Here is a 22,895-nt window from a genome sequence, read left to right on the forward strand (position 1 = left end):
GGCAATTTGAGTAAGTGTTTAAGGCTTACGGCCACACCAGCTTGAGAACGCCCAATCTCATCTGACCTTGGAAGCTAAGCAAGTTTGGGCCTGAATAGTACTGAGGTGGGACCCTACCTAGGAATACCAGGTGCTGTAAGCTTTTCTTGCATCACTTTAATTTACTTTCAAGCTGACATGCTCAAATGTGAAGTGCAGTGATTAATAAAAAAAACTATCTGTTAGCACCTGGGAATAGCAGATGCTGTAAGTTTTTTTTGCATCACTTTCATTTACTCTCCAACTCACATGCCTGAATGTGAAGTGCAGTGATTCCTCAAAAATCTATCTGTTAGCACCTTGGACTACGAGATGCTGTAAGCTTCTCTTGCATCACTTTAATTTACTTTCAAGATGACATGCTAGGATGTGAAGTGCAGTGATTAATTAAAAAAACTATCTGTTAGCACCTGGGAATAGCAAATGCTGTAAGTTTTTGTTGCATCACTTTACTTTAATCGGCAACTGACAAGCTTGTATGTGAAGTGTACAGATTAAATAGAAATATTTTAGTACCAGGGAATAGCAGGTGCTGTAAGATTGTATTGCATCCCTTTAATTTATGTTCAAGCTATCATGTTTAAATTTGAAGTGCAGTCAATAATTAACTCAAACTATCTGTTAGCACCTGGGAATAGCAGATGCTGTAAGTTTTTTTTGCATCACTTTCATTTACTCTCCAACTCACATGCCTGAATGTGAAGTGCAGTGATTCCTCAAAAATCTATCTATTAGCACCTTGGACTACGAGATGCTGTAAGCTTCTCTTGCATCACTTTAATTTACTTTCAAGATGACATGCTAGGATGTGAAGTGCAGTGATTAATTAAAAAAACTATCTGTTAGCACCTGGGAATAGCAAATGCTGTAAGTTTTTGTTGCATCACTTTACTTTAATCTGCAACTGACAAGCTTGTATGTGAAGTGTACAGATTAAATAGAAATATTTTAGTACCAGGGAATAGCAGGTGCTGTAAGATTGTATTGCATCCCTTTAATTTATGTTCAAGCTATCATGTTCAAATTTGAAGTGCAGTGAATAATTAACTCAAACTATCTGTTAGCACCTGGGAATAGCAGATGCTGTAAGTTTTTTTTGCATCACTTTCATTTACTCTCCAACTCACATGCCTGAATGTGAAGTGCAGTGATTCATCAAAAAACTATATGTTAGCACATTGGACTACGAGATGCTGTAAGCTTCTCTTGCATCACTTTAATTTACTGTCAAGATGACATGCTAGGATGTGAAATGCAGTGATTAATTAAAAAAACTATCTGTTAGCACCTGGGAATAGCAGATGCTGTAAGTTTTTGTTGCATCACTTTACTTTAATCTGCAACTGACAAGCTTGTATGTGAAGTGTACAGATTAAATAGAAATATTTTAGTACCAGGGAATAGCAGGTGCTGTAAGATTGTTTGCATCCCTTTAATTTATGTTCAATCTATCATGTTCAAATTTGAAGTGCAGTGAATAATTAGTGCCTCAGTATACCAGCTCCGTATTGTAAGCTTTTATTGCATCATTTAATTACATTCAAGATAACATTCTAGAATGTCAAGTGCAGGGATTAATAAAAAAAATTGTCAGATTGGTCTTTGATCATATTTGCTATGATTAGGCAATTTGAGTAAGTGTTTAAGGCTTACGGCCACACCAGCTTGAGAACGCCCAATCTCATCTGACCTTGGAAGCTAAGCAAGTTTGGGCCTGAATAGTACTGAGGTGGGACCCTACCTAGGAATACCAGGTGCTGTAAGCTTTTCTTGCATCACTTTAATTTACTTTCAAGCTGACATGCTCAAATGTGAAGTGCAGTGATTAATAAAAAAAACTATCTGTTAGCACCTGGGAATAGCAGATGCTGTAAGTTTTTTTTGCATCACTTTCATTTACTCTCCAACTCACATGCCTGAATGTGAAGTTCAGTGATTCCTCAAAAATCTATCTGTTAGCACCTTGGACTACGAGATGCTGTAAGCTTCTCTTGCATCACTTTAATTTACTTTCAAGATGACATGCTAGGATGTGAAGTGCAGTGATTAATTAAAAAAACTATCTGTTAGCACCTGGGAATAGCAAATGCTGTAAGTTTTTGTTGCATCACTTTACTTTAATCTGCAACTGACAAGCTTGTATGTGAAGTGTACAGATTAAATAGAAATATTTTAGTACCAGGGAATAGCAGGTGCTGTAAGATTGTATTGCATCCCTTTAATTTATGTTCAAGCTATCATGTTCAAATTTGAAGTGCAGTGAATAATTAACTCAAACTATCTGTTAGCACCTGGGAATAGCAGATGCTGTAAGTTTTTTTTGCATCACTTTCATTTACTCTCCAACTCACATGCCTGAATGTGAAGTGCAGTGATTCATCAAAAAACTATATGTTAGCACATTGGACTACGAGATGCTGTAAGCTTCTCTTGAATCACTTTAATTTACTTTCAAGATGACATGCTAGGATGTGAAGTGCAGTGATTAATTAAAAAAACTATCTGTTAGCACCTGGGAATAGCAAATGCTGTAAGTTTTTGTTGCATCACTTTACTTTAATCGGCAACTGACAAGCTTGTATGTGAAGTGTACAGATTAAATAGAAATATTTTAGTACCAGGGAATAGCAGGTGCTGTAAGATTGTATTGCATCCCTTTAATTTATGTTCAAGCTATCATGTTCAAATTTGAAGTGCAGTGAATAATTAACTCAAACTATCTGTTAGCACCTGGGAATAGCAGATGCTGTAAGTTTTTTTTGCATCACTTTCATTTACTCTCCAACTCACATGCCTGAATGTGAAGTGCAGTGATTCATCAAAAAACTATATGTTAGCACATTGGACTACGAGATGCTGTAAGCTTCTCTTGCATCACTTTAATTTACTGTCAAGATGACATGCTAGGATGTGAAATGCAGTGATTAATTAAAAAAACTATCTGTTAGCACCTGGGAATAGCAGATGCTGTAAGTTTTTGTTGCATCACTTTACTTTAATCTGCAACTGACAAGCTTGTATGTGAAGTGTACAGATTAAATAGAAATATTTTAGTACCAGGGAATAGCAGGTGCTGTAAGATTGTTTGCATCCCTTTAATTTATGTTCAATCTATCATGTTCAAATTTGAAGTGCAGTGAATAATTAGTGCCTCAGTATCCCAGCTCCGTATTGTAAGCTTTTATTGCATCATTTAATTACATTCAAGATAACATTCTAGAATGTCAAGTGCAGGGATTAATAAAAAAAATTGTCAGATTGGTCTTTGATCATATTTGCTATGATTAGGCAATTTGAGTAAGTGTTTAAGGCTTACGGCCACACCAGCTTGAGAACGCCCAATCTCATCTGACCTTGGAAGCTAAGCAAGTTTGGGCCTGAATAGTACTGAGGTGGGACCCTACCTAGGAATACCAGGTGCTGTAAGCTTTTCTTGCATCACTTTAATTTACTTTCAAGCTGACATGCTCAAATGTGAAGTGCAGTGATTAATAAAAAAAACTATCTGTTAGCACCTGGGAATAGCAGATGCTGTAAGTTTTTTTTGCATCACTTTCATTTACTCTCCAACTCACATGCCTGAATGTGAAGTTCAGTGATTCCTCAAAAATCTATCTGTTAGCACCTTGGACTACGAGATGCTGTAAGCTTCTCTTGCATCACTTTAATTTACTTTCAAGATGACATGCTAGGATGTGAAGTGCAGTGATTAATTAAAAAAACTATCTGTTAGCACCTGGGAATAGCAAATGCTGTAAGTTTTTGTTGCATCACTTTACTTTAATCTGCAACTGACAAGCTTGTATGTGAAGTGTACAGATTAAATAGAAATATTTTAGTACCAGGGAATAGCAGGTGCTGTAAGATTGTATTGCATCCCTTTAATTTATGTTCAAGCTATCATGTTCAAATTTGAAGTGCAGTGAATAATTAACTCAAACTATCTGTTAGCACCTGGGAATAGCAGATGCTGTAAGTTTTTTTTGCATCACTTTCATTTACTCTCCAACTCACATGCCTGAATGTGAAGTGCAGTGATTCATCAAAAAACTATATGTTAGCACATTGGACTACGAGATGCTGTAAGCTTCTCTTGAATCACTTTAATTTACTTTCAAGATGACATGCTAGGATGTGAAGTGCAGTGATTAATTAAAAAAACTATCTGTTAGCACCTGGGAATAGCAAATGCTGTAAGTTTTTGTTGCATCACTTTACTTTAATCGGCAACTGACAAGCTTGTATGTGAAGTGTACAGATTAAATAGAAATATTTTAGTACCAGGGAATAGCAGGTGCTGTAAGATTGTATTGCATCCCTTTAATTTATGTTCAAGCTATCATGTTCAAATTTGAAGTGCAGTGAATAATTAACTCAAACTATCTGTTAGCACCTGGGAATAGCAGATGCTGTAAGTTTTTTTTGCATCACTTTCATTTACTCTCCAACTCACATGCCTGAATGTGAAGTGCAGTGATTCATCAAAAAACTATATGTTAGCACATTGGACTACGAGATGCTGTAAGCTTCTCTTGCATCACTTTAATTTACTGTCAAGATGACATGCTAGGATGTGAAATGCAGTGATTAATTAAAAAAACTATCTGTTAGCACCTGGGAATAGCAGATGCTGTAAGTTTTTGTTGCATCACTTTACTTTAATCTGCAACTGACAAGCTTGTATGTGAAGTGTACAGATTAAATAGAAATATTTTAGTACCAGGGAATAGCAGGTGCTGTAAGATTGTTTGCATCCCTTTAATTTATGTTCAATCTATCATGTTCAAATTTGAAGTGCAGTGAATAATTAGTGCCTCAGTATCCCAGCTCCGTATTGTAAGCTTTTATTGCATCATTTAATTACATTCAAGATAACATTCTAGAATGTCAAGTGCAGGGATTAATAAAAAAAATTGTCAGATTGGTCTTTGATCATATTTGCTATGATTAGGCAATTTGAGTAAGTGTTTAAGGCTTACGGCCACACCAGCTTGAGAACGCCCAATCTCATCTGACCTTGGAAGCTAAGCAAGTTTGGGCCTGAATAGTACTGAGGTGGGACCCTACCTAGGAATACCAGGTGCTGTAAGCTTTTCTTGCATCACTTTAATTTACTTTCAAGCTGACATGCTCAAATGTGAAGTGCAGTGATTAATAAAAAAAACTATCTGTTAGCACCTGGGAATAGCAGATGCTGTAAGTTTTTTTTGCATCACTTTCATTTACTCTCCAACTCACATGCCTGAATGTGAAGTGCAGTGATTCCTCAAAAATCTATCTGTTAGCACCTTGGACTACGAGATGCTGTAAGCTTCTCTTGCATCACTTTAATTTACTTTCAAGATGACATGCTAGGATGTGAAGTGCAGTGATTAATTAAAAAAACTATCTGTTAGCACCTGGGAATAGCAAATGCTGTAAGTTTTTGTTGCATCACTTTACTTTAATCGGCAACTGACAAGCTTGTATGTGAAGTGTACAGATTAAATAGAAATATTTTAGTACCAGGGAATAGCAGGTGCTGTAAGATTGTATTGCATCCCTTTAATTTATGTTCAAGCTATCATGTTTAAATTTGAAGTGCAGTCAATAATTAACTCAAACTATCTGTTAGCACCTGGGAATAGCAGATGCTGTAAGTTTTTTTTGCATCACTTTCATTTACTCTCCAACTCACATGCCTGAATGTGAAGTGCAGTGATTCCTCAAAAATCTATCTATTAGCACCTTGGACTACGAGATGCTGTAAGCTTCTCTTGCATCACTTTAATTTACTTTCAAGATGACATGCTAGGATGTGAAGTGCAGTGATTAATTAAAAAAACTATCTGTTAGCACCTGGGAATAGCAAATGCTGTAAGTTTTTGTTGCATCACTTTACTTTAATCTGCAACTGACAAGCTTGTATGTGAAGTGTACAGATTAAATAGAAATATTTTAGTACCAGGGAATAGCAGGTGCTGTAAGATTGTATTGCATCCCTTTAATTTATGTTCAAGCTATCATGTTCAAATTTGAAGTGCAGTGAATAATTAACTCAAACTATCTGTTAGCACCTGGGAATAGCAGATGCTGTAAGTTTTTTTTGCATCACTTTCATTTACTCTCCAACTCACATGCCTGAATGTGAAGTGCAGTGATTCATCAAAAAACTATATGTTAGCACATTGGACTACGAGATGCTGTAAGCTTCTCTTGCATCACTTTAATTTACTGTCAAGATGACATGCTAGGATGTGAAATGCAGTGATTAATTAAAAAAACTATCTGTTAGCACCTGGGAATAGCAGATGCTGTAAGTTTTTGTTGCATCACTTTACTTTAATCTGCAACTGACAAGCTTGTATGTGAAGTGTACAGATTAAATAGAAATATTTTAGTACCAGGGAATAGCAGGTGCTGTAAGATTGTTTGCATCCCTTTAATTTATGTTCAATCTATCATGTTCAAATTTGAAGTGCAGTGAATAATTAGTGCCTCAGTATACCAGCTCCGTATTGTAAGCTTTTATTGCATCATTTAATTACATTCAAGATAACATTCTAGAATGTCAAGTGCAGGGATTAATAAAAAAAATTGTCAGATTGGTCTTTGATCATATTTGCTATGATTAGGCAATTTGAGTAAGTGTTTAAGGCTTACGGCCACACCAGCTTGAGAACGCCCAATCTCATCTGACCTTGGAAGCTAAGCAAGTTTGGGCCTGAATAGTACTGAGGTGGGACCATACCTAGGAATACCAGGTGCTGTAAGCTTTTCTTGCATCACTTTAATTTACTTTCAAGCTGACATGCTCAAATGTGAAGTGCAGTGATTAATAAAAAAAACTATCTGTTAGCACCTGGGAATAGCAGATGCTGTAAGTTTTTTTTGCATGACTTTCATTTACTCTCCAACTCACATGCCTGAATGTGAAGTGCAGTGATTCCTCAAAAATCTATCTGTTAGCACCTTGGACTACGAGATGCTGTAAGCTTCTCTTGCATCACTTTAATTTACTTTCAAGATGACATGCTAGGATGTGAAGTGCAGTGATTAATTAAAAAAACTATCTGTTAGCACCTGGGAATAGCAAATGCTGTAAGTTTTTGTTGCATCACTTTACTTTAATCTGCAACTGACAAGCTTGTATGTGAAGTGTACAGATTAAATAGAAATATTTTAGTACCAGGGAATAGCAGGTGCTGTAAGATTGTATTGCATCCCTTTAATTTATGTTCAAGCTATCATGTTCAAATTTGAAGTGCAGTGAATAATTAACTCAAACTATCTGTTAGCACCTGGGAATAGCAGATGCTGTAAGTTTTTTTTGCATCACTTTCATTTACTCTCCAACTCACATGCCTGAATGTGAAGTGCAGTGATTCCTCAAAAATCTATCTGTTAGCACCTTGGACTACGAGATGCTGTAAGCTTCTCTTGCATCACTTTAATTTACTTTCAAGCTGACATGCTCAAATGTGAAGTGCAGTGATTAATAAAAAAAACTATCTGTTAGCACCTGGGAATAGCAGGTGCTGTAAGATTGTATTGCATCCCTTTAATTTATGTTCAAGCTATCATGTTCAAATTTGAAGTGCAGTGAATAATTAACTCAAACTATCTGTTAGCACCTGGGAATAGCAGATGCTGTAAGTTTTTTTTGCATCACTTTCATTTACTCTCCAACTCACATGCCTGAATGTGAAGTGCAGTGATTCCTCAAAAATCTATCTGTTAGTACCTTGGACTACGAGATGCTGTAAGCTTCTCTTGCATCACTTTAATTTACTTTCAAGATGACATGCTAGGATGTGAAGTGCAGTGATTAATTATAAAAACTATCTGTTAGCACCTGGGAATAGCAAATGCTGTAAGTTTTTGTTGCATCACTTTACTTTAATCTGCAACTGACAAGCTTGTATGTGAAGTGTACAGATTAAATAGAAATATTTTAGTACCAGGGAATAGCAGGTGCTGTAAAATTGTTTGCATCCCTTTAATTTATGTTCAAGCTATCATGTTCAAATTTGAAGTGCAGTGAATAATTAGTGCCTCAGTATACCAGCTCCGTATTGTAAGCTTTTATTGCATCATTTAATTACATTCAAGATAACATTCTAGAATGTCAAGTGCAGGGATTAATAAAAAAAATTGTCAGATTGGTCTTTGATCATATTTGCTATGATTAGGCAATTTGAGTAAGTGTTTAAGGCTTACGGCCACACCAGCTTGAGAACGCCCAATCTCATCTGACCTTGGAAGCTAAGCAAGTTTGGGCCTGAATAGTACTGAGGTGGGACCCTACCTAGGAATACCAGGTGCTGTAAGCTTTTCTTGCATCACTTTAATTTACTTTCAAGCTGACATGCTCAAATGTGAAGTGCAGTGATTAATAAAAAAAACTATCTGTTAGCACCTGGGAATAGCAGATGCTGTAAGTTTTTTTTGCATCACTTTCATTTACTCTCCAACTCACATGCCTGAATGTGAAGTGCAGTGATTCCTCAAAAATCTATCTGTTAGCACCTTGGACTACGAGATGCTGTAAGCTTCTCTTGCATCACTTTAATTTACTTTCAAGATGACATGCTAGGATGTGAAGTGCAGTGATTAATTAAAAAAACTATCTGTTAGCACCTGGGAATAGCAGATGCTGTAAGTTTTTGTTGCATCACTTTACTTTAATCTGCAACTGACAAGCTTGTATGTGAAGTGTACAGATTAAATAGAAATATTTTAGTACCAGGGAATAGCAGGTGCTGTAAGATTGTTTGCATCCCTTTAATTTATGTTCAAGCTATCATGTTCAAATTTGAAGTGCAGTGAATAATTAGTGCCTCCGTATACCAGCTCCGTATTGTAAGCTTTTATTGCATCATTTAATTACATTCAAGATAACATTCTAGAATGTCAATTGCAGGGATTAATAAAAAAAATTGTCAGATTGGTCTTTGATCATATTTGCTATGATTAGGCAATTTGAGTAAGTGTTTGAGGCTTACGGCCACACCAGTTTGAGCACGCCCAATCTCATCTGACCTTGGAAGCTAAGCAAGTTTGGGCCTGGATACTACTGAGGTGGGACCTTACCTAGGAATACCAGGTGCTGTAAGCTTTTCTTGCATCACTTTAATTTACTTTCAAGCTGACATGCTCAAATGTGAAGTGCAGTGATTAATAAAAAAAACTATCTGTTAGCACCTGGGAATAGCAGATGCTGTAAGTTTTTTTTGCATCACTTTCATTTACTCTCCAACTCACGTGCCTGAATGTGAAGTGCAGTGATTCATCAAAAAACTGTCTGTTAGTTCCTCCGTATACCAGATGTTGTAAGCTTTTATTGCATCATTTAATTTACATTCAAGATAACATTCTAGAATGTCAATTGCAGGGATTAATAAAAAAAATTGTCAGATTGGTCTTTGATCATATTTGCTATGATTAGGCAATTTGAGTAAGTGTTTAAGGCTTACGGCCACACCAGTTTGAGAATGCCCAATCTCATCTGACCTTGGAAGCTAAGCAAGTTTGGGCCTGGATAGTACTGAGGTGGGACCCTACCTAGGAATACCAGGTGCTGTAAGTTTTTTTTGCATCACTTTCATTTACTCTCCAACTCACATGCCTGAATGTGAAGTGCAGTGATTCATCAAAAAACTATATGTTAGCACATTGGACTACGAGATGCTGTAAGCTTCTCTTGCATCACTTTAATTTACTGTCAAGATGACATGCTAGGATGTGAAATGCAGTGACTAATTAAAAAAACTATCTGTTAGCACCTGGGAATAGCAGATGCTGTAAGTTTTTGTTGCATCACTTTACTTTAATCTGCAACTGACAAGCTTGTATGTGAAGTGTACAGATTAAATAGAAATATTTTAGTACCAGGGAATAGCAGGTGCTGTAAGATTGTTTGCATCCCTTTAATTTATGTTCAAGCTATCATGTTCAAATTTGAAGTGCAGTGAATAATTAGTGCCTCCGTATACCAGCTCCATATTGTAAGCTTTTATTGCATCATTTAATTACATTCAAGATAACATTCTAGAATGTCAATTGCAGGGATTAATAAAAAAAATTGTCAGATTGGTCTTTGATCATATTTGCTATGATTAGGCAATTTGAGTAAGTGTTTAAGTCTTACGGCCACACCAGCTTGAGAACGCCCAATCTCATCTGACCTTGGAAGCTAAGCAAGTTTGGGCCTGAATAGTACTGAGGTGGGACCCTACCTAGGAATACCAGGTGCTGTAAGCTTTTCTTGCATCACTTTAATTTACTTTCAAGCTGACATGCTCAAATGTGAAGTGCAGTGATTAATAAAAAAAACTATCTGTTAGCACCTGGGAATAGCAGATGCTGTAAGTTTTTTTTGCATCACTTTCATTTACTCTCCAACTCACATGCCTGAATGTGAAGTGCAGTGATTCCTCAAAAATCTATCTGTTAGCACCTTGGACTACGAGATGCTGTAAGCTTCTCTTGCATCACTTTAATTTACTTTCAAGATGACATGCTAGGATGTGAAGTGCAGTGATTAATTAAAAAAACTATCTGTTAGCACCTGGGAATAGCAAATGCTGTAAGTTTTTGTTGCATCACTTTACTTTAATCTGCAACTGACAAGCTTGTATGTGAAGTGTACAGATTAAATAGAAATATTTTAGTACCAGGGAATAGCAGGTGCTGTAAGATTGTATTGCATCCCTTTAATTTATGTTCAAGCTATCATGTTCAAATTTGAAGTGCAGTGAATAATTAACTCAAACTATCTGTTAGCACCTGGGAATAGCAGATGCTGTAAGTTTTTTTTGCATCACTTTCATTTACTCTCCAACTCACATGCCTGAATGTGAAGTGTAGTGATTCATCAAAAAACTATATGTTAGCACATTGGACTACGAGATGCTGTAAGCTTCTCTTGCATCACTTTAATTTACTTTCAAGATGACATGCTAGGATGTGAAGTGCAGTGATTAATTAAAAAAACTATCTGTTAGCACCTGGGAATAGCAAATGCTGTAAGTTTTTGTTGCATCACTTTACTTTAATCTGCAACTGACAAGCTTGTATGTGAAGTGTACAGATTAAATAGAAATATTTTAGTACCAGGGAATAGCAGGTGCTGTAAGATTGTTTGCATCCCTTTAATTTATGTTCAAGCTATCATGTTCAAATTTGAAGTGCAGTGAATAATTAGTGCCTCCGTATACCAGCTCCATATTGTAAGCTTTTATTGCATCATTTAATTACATTCAAGATAACATTCTAGAATGTCAATTGCAGGGATTAATAAAAAAAATTGTCAGATTGGTCTTTGATCATATTTGCTATGATTAGGCAATTTGAGTAAGTGTTTAAGTCTTACGGCCACACCAGCTTGAGAACGCCCAATCTCATCTGACCTTGGAAGCTAAGCAAGTTTGGGCCTGAATAGTACTGAGGTGGGACCCTACCTAGGAATACCAGGTGCTGTAAGCTTTTCTTGCATCACTTTAATTTACTTTCAAGCTGACATGCTCAAATGTGAAGTGCAGTGATTAATAAAAAAAACTATCTGTTAGCACCTGGGAATAGCAGATGCTGTAAGTTTTTTTTGCATCACTTTCATTTACTCTCCAACTCACATGCCTGAATGTGAAGTGCAGTGATTCCTCAAAAATCTATCTGTTAGCACCTTGGACTACGAGATGCTGTAAGCTTCTCTTGCATCACTTTAATTTACTTTCAAGATGACATGCTAGGATGTGAAGTGCAGTGATTAATTAAAAAAACTATCTGTTAGCACCTGGGAATAGCAAATGCTGTAAGTTTTTGTTGCATCACTTTACTTTAATCTGCAACTGACAAGCTTGTATGTGAAGTGTACAGATTAAATAGAAATATTTTAGTACCAGGGAATAGCAGGTGCTGTAAGATTGTATTGCATCCCTTTAATTTATGTTCAAGCTATCATGTTCAAATTTGAAGTGCAGTGAATAATTAACTCAAACTATCTGTTAGCACCTGGGAATAGCAGATGCTGTAAGTTTTTTTTGCATCACTTTCATTTACTCTCCAACTCACATGCCTGAATGTGAAGTGTAGTGATTCATCAAAAAACTATATGTTAGCACATTGGACTACGAGATGCTGTAAGCTTCTCTTGCATCACTTTAATTTACTTTCAAGATGACATGCTAGGATGTGAAGTGCAGTGATTAATTAAAAAAACTATCTGTTAGCACCTGGGAATAGCAAATGCTGTAAGTTTTTGTTGCATCACTTTACTTTAATCTGCAACTGACAAGCTTGTATGTGAAGTGTACAGATTAAATAGAAATATTTTAGTACCAGGGAATAGCAGGTGCTGTAAGATTGTTTGCATCCCTTTAATTTATGTTCAAGCTATCATGTTCAAATTTGAAGTGCAGTGAATAATTAGTGCCTCCGTATACCAGCTCCATATTGTAAGCTTTTATTGCATCATTTAATTACATTCAAGATAACATTCTAGAATGTCAATTGCAGGGATTAATAAAAAAAATTGTCAGATTGGTCTTTGATCATATTTGCTATGATTAGGCAATTTGAGTAAGTGTTTAAGTCTTACGGCCACACCAGCTTGAGAACGCCCAATCTCATCTGACCTTGGAAGCTAAGCAAGTTTGGGCCTGAATAGTACTGAGGTGGGACCCTACCTAGGAATACCAGGTGCTGTAAGCTTTTCTTGCATCACTTTAATTTACTTTCAAGCTGACATGCTCAAATGTGAAGTGCAGTGATTAATAAAAAAAACTATCTGTTAGCACCTGGGAATAGCAGATGCTGTAAGTTTTTTTTGCATCACTTTCATTTACTCTCCAACTCACATGCCTGAATGTGAAGTGCAGTGATTCCTCAAAAATCTATCTGTTAGCACCTTGGACTACGAGATGCTGTAAGCTTCTCTTGCATCACTTTAATTTACTTTCAAGATGACATGCTAGGATGTGAAGTGCAGTGATTAATTAAAAAAACTATCTGTTAGCACCTGGGAATAGCAAATGCTGTAAGTTTTTGTTGCATCACTTTACTTTAATCTGCAACTGACAAGCTTGTATGTGAAGTGTACAGATTAAATAGAAATATTTTAGTACCAGGGAATAGCAGGTGCTGTAAGATTGTATTGCATCCCTTTAATTTATGTTCAAGCTATCATGTTCAAATTTGAAGTGCAGTGAATAATTAACTCAAACTATCTGTTAGCACCTGGGAATAGCAGATGCTGTAAGTTTTTTTTGCATCACTTTCATTTACTCTCCAACTCACATGCCTGAATGTGAAGTGCAGTGATTCCTCAAAAATCTATCTGTTAGTACCTTGGACTACGAGATGCTGTAAGCTTCTCTTGCATCACTTTAATTTACTTTCAAGATGACATGCTAGGATGTGAAGTGCAGTGATTAATTAAAAAAACTATCTGTTAGCACCTGGGAATAGCAGATGCTGTAAGTTTTTGTTGCATCACTTTACTTTAATCTGCAACTGACAAGCTTGTATGTGAAGTGTACAGATTAAATAGAAATATTTTAGTACCAGGGAATAGCAGGTGCTGTAAGATTGTTTGCATCCCTTTAATTTATGTTCAAGCTATCATGTTCAAATTTGAAGTGCAGTGAATAATTAGTGCCTCCGTATACCAGCTCCGTATTGTAAGCTTTTATTGCATCATTTAATTACATTCAAGATAACATTCTAGAATGTCAAGTGCAGGGATTAATAAAAAAAATTGTCAGATTGGTCTTTGATCATATTTGCTATGATTAGGCAATTTGAGTAAGTGTTTAAGGCTTACGGCCACACCAGTTTGAGAACGCCCAATCTCATCTGACCTTGGAAGCTAAGCAAGTTTGGGCCTGAATAGTACTGAGGTGGGACCCTACCTAGGAATACCAGGTGCTGTAAGCTTTTCTTGCATCACTTTAATTTACTTTCAAGCTGACATGCTCAAATGTGAAGTGCAGTGATTAATAAAAAAAACTATCTGTTAGCACCTGGGAATAGCAGATGCTGTAAGTTTTTTTTGCATCACTTTCATTTACTCTCCAACTCACATGCCTGAATGTGAAGTGCAGTGATTCCTCAAAAATCTATCTGTTAGCACCTTGGACTACGAGATGCTGTCAGCTTCTCTTGCATCACTTTAATTTACTTTCAAGATGACATGCTAGGATGTGAAGTGCAGTGATTAATTAAAAAAACTATCTGTTAGCACCTGGGAATGGCAGATGCTGTAAGTTTTTGTTGCATCACTTTAATTTAATCTGCAACTGACAAGCTTGTATGTGAAGTGTACAGATTAAATAGAAATATTTTAGTACCAGGGAATAGCAGGTGCTGTAAGATTGTTTGCATCCCTTTAATTTATTTTCAAGCTATCATGTTCAAATTTGAAGTGCAGTGAATAATTAACTCAAACTATCTGTTAGCACCTGGGAATAGCAGATGATGTAAGTTTTTTTTGCATCACTTTCATTTACTCTCCAACTCACATGCCTGAATGTGAAGTGCAGTGATTCATCAAAAAACTGTCTGTTAGTGCCTCCGTATACAAGATGTTGTAAGCTTTTATTGCATCATTTAATTTACATTCAAGATAACATTCTAGAACGTCAAGTGCAGGGATTAATAAAAAAAATTGTCAGATTGGTCTTTGATCATATTTGCTATGATTAGGCAATTTGTGTAAGTGTTTAAGGCTTATGGCCACACCAGCTTGAGAATGCCCAATCTCCTCTGAACTTGGAAGCTAAGCAAGTTTGGGCCTGGATAGTACTGAGGTGGGACCCTACCTAGGAATACCAGGTGCTGTAAGCTTTTCTTGCATCACTTTAATTTACTTTCAAGCTGACATGCTCAAATGTGAAGTGCAGTGATTAATATAAAAAACTATCTGTTAGCACCTGGGAATAGCAGATGCTGTAAGTTTTTTTTGCATCACTTTCATTTACTCTCCAACTCACATGCCTGAATGTGAAGTGCAGTGATTCATCAAAAAACTGTCTGTTAGTGCCTCCATATACCAGATGTTGTAAGCTTTTATTGCATCATTTAATTTACATTCAAGATAACATTCTAGAATGTCAAGTGCAGGGATTAATAAAAAAAATTGTCAGATTGGTCTTTGATCATATTTGCTATGATTAGGCAATTTGAGTAAGTGTTTAAGGCTTACGGCCACACCAGTTTGAGCAAGCCCAATCTCATCTGACCTTGGAAGCTAAGCAAGTTTGGGCCTGGATACTACTGAGGTGGGACCCTACCTAGGAATACCAGGTGCTGTAAGCTTTTCTTGCATCACTTTAATTTACTTTCAAGCTGACATGCTCAAATGTGAAGTGCAGTGATTAATAAAAAAAAACTATCTGTTAGCACCTGGGAATAGCAGATGCTGTAAGTTTTTTTTGCATCACTTTCATTTACTCTCCAACTCACGTGCCTGAATGTGAAGTGCAGTGATTCATCAAAAAACTGTCTGTTAGTGCCTCCATATACCAGATGTTGTAAGCTTTTATTGCATCATTTAATTTACATTCAAGATAACATTCTAGAATGTCAATTGCAGGGATTAATAAAAAAAATTGTCAGATTGGTCTTTGATCATATTTGCTATGATTAGGCAATTTGAGTAAGTGTTTAAGGCTTACGGCCACACCAGTTTGAGAATTCCCAATCTCATCTGACCTTGGAAGCTAAGCAAGTTTGGGCCTGGATAGTACTGATGTGGGATCCTACCTAGGAATACCAGGTGCTGTAAGCTTTTCTTGCATCACATTAATTTACTTTCAAGCTGACATGCTCAAATGTGAAGTGCAGTGATTAATAAAAAAAACCATCTATTAGCACCTGGGAATAGCAGATGCTGTAAGTTTTTTTTGCATCACTTTCATTTACTCTCCAACTCACATGCCTGAATGTGAAGTGCAGTGATTCATCAAAAAACTGTCTGTTATTGCCTCCGTATACCAGCTCCGTATTGTAAGCTTTTATTGCATCATTTAATTTACAATCAAGATAACATTCTAGAATGTCAAGTGCAGGGATTAATAAAAAAAATTGTCAGATTGGTCTTTGATCATATTTGCTATGATTAGGCAATTTGTGTAAGTGTTTAAGGCTTACGGCCACACCAGCTTGAGAATGCCCAATCTCCTCTGACCTTGGAAGCTAAGCAAGTTTGGGCCTGGATAGTACTGAGGTGGGACCCTACCTAGGAATACCAGGTGCTGTAAGCTTTTCTTGCATCACTTTAATTTACTTTCAAGCTGACATGCTCAAATGTGAAGTGCAGTGATTAATAAAAAAAACTATCTGTTAGCACCTGGGAATAGCAGATGCTGTAAGTTTTTTTTGCATCACTTTCATTTACTCTCCAACTCACATGCCTGAATGTGAAGTGCAGTGATTCCTCAAAAATCTATCTGTTAGCACCTTGGACTACGAGATGCTGTAAGCTTCTCTTGCATCACTTTAATTTACTTTCAAGATGACATGCTAGGATGTGAAGTGCAGTGATTAATTAAAAAAACTATCTGTTAGCACCTGGGAATAGCAGATGCTGTAAGTTTTTGTTGCATCACTTTACTTTAATCTGCAACTGACAAGCTTGTATGTGAAGTGTACAGATTAAATAGAAATATTTTAGTACCAGGGAATAGCAGGTGCTGTAAGATTGTATTGCATCCCTTTAATTTATGTTCAAGCTATCATGTTCAAATTTGAAGTGCAGTGAATAATTAACTCAAACTATCTGTTAGCACCTGGGAATAGCAGATGATGTAAGTTTTTTTTGCATCACTTCCATTTACTCTCCAACTCACATGCCTGAATGTGAAGTGCAGTGATTCATCAAAAAACTGTCTGTTAGTGCCTCCGTATACAAGATGTTGTAAGCTTTTATTGCATCATTTAATTTACATTCAAGATAACATTCTAGAACGTCAAGTGCAGGGATTAATAAAAAAAATTGTCAGATTGGTCTTTGATCATATTTGCTATGATTAGGCAATTTGTGTAAGTGTTTAAGGCTTACGGCCACACCAGCTTGAGAATGCCCAATCTCCTCTGACCTTGGAAGCTAAGCAAGTTTGGGCCTGGATAGTACTGAGGTGGGACCCTACCTAGGAATACCAGGTGCTGTAAGCTTTTCTTGCATCACTTTAATTTACTTTCAAGCTGACATGCTCAAATGTGAAGTGCAGTGATTAATATAAAAAACTATCTGTTAGCACCTGGGAATAGCAGATGCTGTAAGTTTTTTTTGCATCACTTTCATTTACTCTCCAACTCACATGCCTGAATGTGAAGTGCAGTGATTCATCAAAAAACTGTCTGTTAGTGCCTCCGTATACCAGATGTTGTAAGCTTTTATTGCATCATTTAATTTACATTCAAGATAACATTCTAGAATGTCAAGTGCAGGGATTAATAAAAAAAATTGTCAGATTGGTCTTTGATCATATTTGCTATGATTAGGCAATTTGAGTAAGTGTTTAAGGCTTACGGCCACACCAGTTTGAGCAAGCCCAATCTCATCTGACCTTGGAAGCTAAGCAAGTTTGGGCCTGGATACTACTGAGGTGGGACCCTACCTGGGAATACCAGGTGCTGTAAGCTTTTCTTGCATCACTTTAATTTACTTTCAAGCTGACATGCTCAAATGTGATGTGCAGTGATTAATAAAAAAAACTATCTGTTAGCACCTGGGAATAGCAGATGCTGTAAGTTTTTTTTGCATCACTTTCATTTACTCTCCAACTCACATGCCTGAATGTGAAGTGCAGTGATTCCTCAAAAATCTATCTGTTAGCACCTTGGACTACGAGATGCTGTAAGCTTCTCTTGCATCCCTTCAATTTACTTTCAAGATGACATGCTAGGATGTGAAGTGCAGTGATTAATTAAAAAAACTATCTGTTAGCACCTGGGAATAGCAAATGCTGTAAGTTTTTGTTGCATCACTTTACTTTAATCTGCAACTGACAAGCTTGTATGTGAAGTGTACAGATTAAATAGAAATATTTTAGTACCAGGGAATAGCAGGTGCTGTAAGATTGTATTGCATCCCTTTAATTTATGTTCAAGCTATCATGTTCAAATTTGAAGTGCAGTGAATAATTAACTCAAACTATCTGTTAGCACCTGGGAATAGCAGATGCTGTAAGTTTTTTTTGCATCACTTTCATTTACTCTCCAACCTACATGCCTGAATGTGAAGTGCAGTGATTCATCAAAAAACTGTCTGTTAGTGCCTCCGTATACCAGATGTTGTAAGCTTTTATTGCATCATTTAATTTACATTCAAGATAACATTCTAGAATGTCAAGTGCAGGGATTAATAAAAAAAATTGTCAGATTGGTCTTTGATCATATTTGCTATGATTAGGCAATTTGAGTAAGTGTTTAAGGCTTACGGCCACACCAGTTTGAGCAAGCCCAATCTCATCTGACCTTGGAAGCTAAGCAAGTTTGGGCCTGGATACTACTGAGGTGGGACCCTACCTAGGAATACCAGGTGCTGTAAGCTTTTCTTGCATCACTTTAATTTACTTTCAAGCTGACATGCTCAAATGTGATGTGCAGTGATTAATAAAAAAAACTATCTGTTAGCACCTGGGAATAGCAGATGCTGTAAGTTTTTGTTGCATCACTTTACTTTAATCTGCAACTGACAAGCTTGTATGTGAAGTGTACAGATTAAATAGAAATATTTTAGTACCAGGGAATAGCAGGTGCTGTAAGATTGTATTGCATCCCTTTAATTTATGTTCAAGCTATCATGTTCAAATTTGAAGTGCAGTGAATAATTAACTCAAACTATCTGTTAGCACCTGGGAATAGCAGATGCTGTAAGTTTTTTTTGCATCACTTTCATTTACTCTCCAACCTACATGCCTGAATGTGAAGTGCAGTGATTCATCAAAAAACTATATGTTAGCACATTGGACTACGAGATGCTGTAAGCTTCTCTTGCATCACTTTAATTTACTGTCAAGATGACATGCTAGGATGTGAAATGCAGTGATTAATTAAAAAAACTATCTGTTAGCACCTGGGAATAGCAGATGCTGTAAGTTTTTGTTGCATCACTTTACTTTAATCTGCAACTGACAAGCTTGTATGTGAAGTGTACAGATTAAATAGAAATATTTTAGTACCAGGGAATAGCAGGTGCTGTAAGATTGTTTGCATCCCTTTAATTTATGTTCAAGCTATCATGTTCAAATTTGAAGTGCAGTGAATAATTAGTGCCTCCGTATACCAGCTCCGTATTGTAAGCTTTTATTGCATCATTTAATTACATTCAAGATAACATTCTAGAATGTCAAGTGCAGGGATTAATAAAAAAAATTGTCAGATTGGTCTTTGATCATATTTGCTATGATTAGGCAATTTGAGTAAGTGTTTAAGGCTTACGGCCACACCAGCTTGAGAACGCCCAATCTCATCTGACTTTGGAAGCTAAGCAAGTTTGGGCCTGAATAGTACTGAGGTGGGACCCTACCTAGGAATACCAGGTGCTGTAAGCTTTTCTTGCATCACTTTAATTTACTTTCAAGCTGACATGCTCAAATGTGAAGTGCAGTGATTAATAAAAAAAACTATCTGTTAGCACCTGGGAATAGCAAATGCTGTAAGTTTTTGTTGCATCACTTTACTTTAATCTGCAACTGACAAGCTTGTATGTGAAGTGTACAGATTAAATAGAAATATTTTAGTACCAGGGAATAGCAGGTGCTGTAAGATTGTATTGCATCCCTTTAATTTATGTTCAAGCTATCATGTTCAAATTTGAAGTGCAGTGAATAATTAACTCAAACTATCTGTTAGCACCTGGGAATAGCAGATGCTGTAAGTTTTTTTTGCATCACTTTCATTTACTCTCCAACCTACATGCCTGAATGTGAAGTGCAGTGATTCATCAAAAAACTATATGTTAGCACATTGGACTACGAGATGCTGTAAGCTTCTCTTGCATCACTTTAATTTACTGTCAAGATGACATGCTAGGATGTGAAATGCAGTGATTAATTAAAAAAACTATCTGTTAGCACCTGGGAATAGCAGATGCTGTAAGTTTTTGTTGCATCACTTTACTTTAATCTGCAACTGACAAGCTTGTATGTGAAGTGTACAGATTAAATAGAAATATTTTAGTACCAGGGAATAGCAGGTGCTGTAAGATTGTTTGCATCCCTTTAATTTATGTTCAAGCTATCATGTTCAAATTTGAAGTGCAGTGAATAATTAGTGCCTCCGTATACCAGCTCCGTATTGTAAGCTTTTATTGCATCATTTAATTACATTCAAGATAACATTCTAGAATGTCAAGTGCAGGGATTAATAAAAAAAATTGTCAGATTGGTCTTTGATCATATTTGCTATGATTAGGCAATTTGAGTAAGTGTTTAAGGCTTACGGCCACACCAGCTTGAGAACGCCCAATCTCATCTGACCTTGGAAGCTAAGCAAGTTTGGGCCTGAATAGTACTGAGGTGGGACCCTACCTAGGAATACCAGGTGCTGTAAGCTTTTCTTGCATCACTTTAATTTACTTTCAAGCTGACATGCTCAAATGTGAAGTGCAGTGATTAATAAAAAAAACTATCTGTTAGCACCTGGGAATAGCAGATGCTGTAAGTTTTTGTTGCATCACTTTACTTTAATCTGCAACTGACAAGCTTGTATGTGAAGTGTACAGATTAAATAGAAATATTTTAGTACCAGGGAATAGCAGGTGCTGTAAGATTGTATTGCATCCCTTTAATTTATGTTCAAGCTATCATGTTCAAATTTGAAATGCAGTGAATAATTAACTCAAACTATCTGTTAGCACCTGGGAATAGCAGATGCTGTAAGTTTTTTTTGCATCACTTTCATTTACTCTCCAACCTACATGCCTGAATGTGAAGTGCAGTGATTCATCAAAAAACTATATGTTAGCACATTGGACTACGAGATGCTGTAAGCTTCTCTTGCATCACTTTAATTTACTGTCAAGATGACATGCTAGGATGTGAAATGCAGTGATTAATTAAAAAAACTATCTGTTAGCACCTGGGAATAGCAGATGCTGTAAGTTTTTGTTGCATCACTTTACTTTAATCTGCAACTGACAAGCTTGTATGTGAAGTGTACAGATTAAATAGAAATATTTTAGTACCAGGGAATAGCAGGTGCTGTAAGATTGTTTGCATCCCTTTAATTTATGTTCAAGCTATCATGTTCAAATTTGAAGTGCAGTGAATAATTAGTGCCTCAGTATACCAGCTCCGTATTGTAAGCTTTTATTGCATCATTTAATTACATTCAAGATAACATTCTAGAATGTCAAGTGCAGGGATTAATAAAAAAAATTGTCAGATTGGTCTTTGATCATATTTGCTATGATTAGGCAATTTGAGTAAGTGTTTAAGGCTTACGGCCACACCAGCTTGAGAACGCCCAATCTCATCTGACCTTGGAAGCTAAGCAAGGTTGGGCCTGAATAGTACTGAGGTGGGACCCTACCTAGGAATACCAGTTGCTGTAAGCTTTTCTTGCATCACTTTAATTTACTTTCAAGCTGACATGCTCAAATGTGAAGTGCAGTGATTAATAAAAAAAACTATCTGTTAGCACCTGGGAATAGCAGATGCTGTAAGTTTTTTTTGCATCACTTTCATTTACTCTCCAACTCACATGCCTGAATGTGAAGTGCAGTGATTCCTCAAAAATCTATCTGTTAGCACCTTGGACTACGAGATGCTGTAAGCTTCTCTTGCATCACTTTAATTTACTTTCAAGATGACATGCTAGGATGTGAAGTGCAGTGATTAATTAAAAAAACTATCTGTTAGCACCTGGGAATAGCAAATGCTGTAAGTTTTTGTTGCATCACTTTACTTTAATCTGCAACTGACAAGCTTGTATGTGAAGTGTACAGATTAAATAGAAATATTTTAGTACCAGGGAATAGCAGGTGCTGTAAGATTGTTTGCATCCCTTTAATTTATGTTCAAGCTATCATGTTCAAATTTGAAGTGCAGTGAATAATTAGTGCCTCCGTATACCAGCTCCGTATTGTAAGCTTTTATTGCATCATTTAATTACATTCAAGATAACATTCTAGAATGTCAAGTGCAGGGATTAATAAAAAAAATTGTCAGATTGGTCTTTGATCATATTTGCTATGATTAGGCAATTTGAGTAAGTGTTTAAGGCTTACGGCCACACCAGCTTGAGAACGCCCAATCTCATCTGACCTTGGAAGCTAAGCAAGTTTGGGCCTGAATAGTACTGAGGTGGGACCCTACCTAGGAATACCAGGTGCTGTAAGCTTTTCTTGCATCACTTTAATTTACTTTCAAGCTGACATGCTCAAATGTGAAGTGCAGTGATTAATAAAAAAAACTATCTGTTAGCACCTGGGAATAGCAGATGCTGTAAGTTTTTTTTGCATCACTTTCATTTACTCTCCAACTCACATGCCTGAATGTGAAGTGCAGTGATTCCTCAAAAATCTATCTGTTAGCACCTTGGACTACGAGATGCTGTAAGCTTCTCTTGCATCACTTTAATTTACTTTCAAGATGACATGCTAGGATGTGAAGTGCAGTGATTAATTAAAAAAACTATCTGTTAGCACCTGGGAATAGCAAATGCTGTAAGTTTTTGTTGCATCACTTTACTTTAATCTGCAACTGACAAGCTTGTATGTGAAGTGTACAGATTAAATAGAAATATTTTAGTACCAGGGAATAGCAGGTGCTGTAAGATTGTATTGCATCCCTTTAATTTATGTTCAAGCTATCATGTTCAAATTTGAAGTGCAGTGAATAATTAACTCAAACTATCTGTTAGCACCTGGG

At 36.4% G+C, this 22,895-nt stretch overlaps 23 pseudogenes; all 23 read left to right on the top strand.

Annotated features, from left to right (window-relative positions):
* Positions 1 to 23: 23 nt before the first annotated feature.
* LOC145646353 (5S ribosomal RNA) lies at positions 24 to 142 on the top strand (annotated as a pseudogene).
* Positions 143 to 1,686: 1,544 nt separating this feature from the next.
* LOC145646354 (5S ribosomal RNA) lies at positions 1,687 to 1,805 on the top strand (annotated as a pseudogene).
* A 1,544-nt stretch (positions 1,806 to 3,349) lies between these two features.
* Positions 3,350 to 3,468, top strand: LOC145646355 (5S ribosomal RNA; annotated as a pseudogene).
* A 1,544-nt stretch (positions 3,469 to 5,012) lies between these two features.
* On the top strand, positions 5,013 to 5,131 carry LOC145646356 (5S ribosomal RNA; annotated as a pseudogene).
* A 1,544-nt stretch (positions 5,132 to 6,675) lies between these two features.
* LOC145649239 (5S ribosomal RNA) lies at positions 6,676 to 6,794 on the top strand (annotated as a pseudogene).
* A 1,438-nt stretch (positions 6,795 to 8,232) lies between these two features.
* On the top strand, positions 8,233 to 8,351 carry LOC145646357 (5S ribosomal RNA; annotated as a pseudogene).
* Positions 8,352 to 9,017: 666 nt separating this feature from the next.
* Positions 9,018 to 9,136, top strand: LOC145650677 (5S ribosomal RNA; annotated as a pseudogene).
* A 352-nt stretch (positions 9,137 to 9,488) lies between these two features.
* Positions 9,489 to 9,607, top strand: LOC145649508 (5S ribosomal RNA; annotated as a pseudogene).
* A 555-nt stretch (positions 9,608 to 10,162) lies between these two features.
* Positions 10,163 to 10,281, top strand: LOC145648132 (5S ribosomal RNA; annotated as a pseudogene).
* A 1,105-nt stretch (positions 10,282 to 11,386) lies between these two features.
* Positions 11,387 to 11,505, top strand: LOC145648133 (5S ribosomal RNA; annotated as a pseudogene).
* Positions 11,506 to 12,610: 1,105 nt separating this feature from the next.
* Positions 12,611 to 12,729, top strand: LOC145648134 (5S ribosomal RNA; annotated as a pseudogene).
* A 1,105-nt stretch (positions 12,730 to 13,834) lies between these two features.
* On the top strand, positions 13,835 to 13,953 carry LOC145647759 (5S ribosomal RNA; annotated as a pseudogene).
* Positions 13,954 to 14,743: 790 nt separating this feature from the next.
* On the top strand, positions 14,744 to 14,862 carry LOC145648785 (5S ribosomal RNA; annotated as a pseudogene).
* Positions 14,863 to 15,214: 352 nt separating this feature from the next.
* LOC145643606 (5S ribosomal RNA) lies at positions 15,215 to 15,333 on the top strand (annotated as a pseudogene).
* Positions 15,334 to 15,686: 353 nt separating this feature from the next.
* On the top strand, positions 15,687 to 15,805 carry LOC145649582 (5S ribosomal RNA; annotated as a pseudogene).
* Positions 15,806 to 16,161: 356 nt separating this feature from the next.
* Positions 16,162 to 16,280, top strand: LOC145649177 (5S ribosomal RNA; annotated as a pseudogene).
* Positions 16,281 to 17,071: 791 nt separating this feature from the next.
* On the top strand, positions 17,072 to 17,190 carry LOC145649178 (5S ribosomal RNA; annotated as a pseudogene).
* Positions 17,191 to 17,542: 352 nt separating this feature from the next.
* LOC145650361 (5S ribosomal RNA) lies at positions 17,543 to 17,661 on the top strand (annotated as a pseudogene).
* Positions 17,662 to 18,452: 791 nt separating this feature from the next.
* On the top strand, positions 18,453 to 18,571 carry LOC145643608 (5S ribosomal RNA; annotated as a pseudogene).
* Positions 18,572 to 19,455: 884 nt separating this feature from the next.
* Positions 19,456 to 19,574, top strand: LOC145648665 (5S ribosomal RNA; annotated as a pseudogene).
* Positions 19,575 to 20,458: 884 nt separating this feature from the next.
* LOC145646359 (5S ribosomal RNA) lies at positions 20,459 to 20,577 on the top strand (annotated as a pseudogene).
* Positions 20,578 to 21,461: 884 nt separating this feature from the next.
* Positions 21,462 to 21,580, top strand: LOC145650599 (5S ribosomal RNA; annotated as a pseudogene).
* Positions 21,581 to 22,246: 666 nt separating this feature from the next.
* Positions 22,247 to 22,365, top strand: LOC145646360 (5S ribosomal RNA; annotated as a pseudogene).
* The last annotated feature ends 530 nt before the right edge of the window (positions 22,366 to 22,895 follow it).

Source organism: Electrophorus electricus, chromosome 13 (assembly GCF_041902795.1).
Source record: "Electrophorus electricus isolate QZ-2024a chromosome 13, ASM4190279v1, whole genome shotgun sequence".
Classification (NCBI taxonomy): Eukaryota; Metazoa; Chordata; class Actinopteri; order Gymnotiformes; family Gymnotidae; genus Electrophorus; species Electrophorus electricus.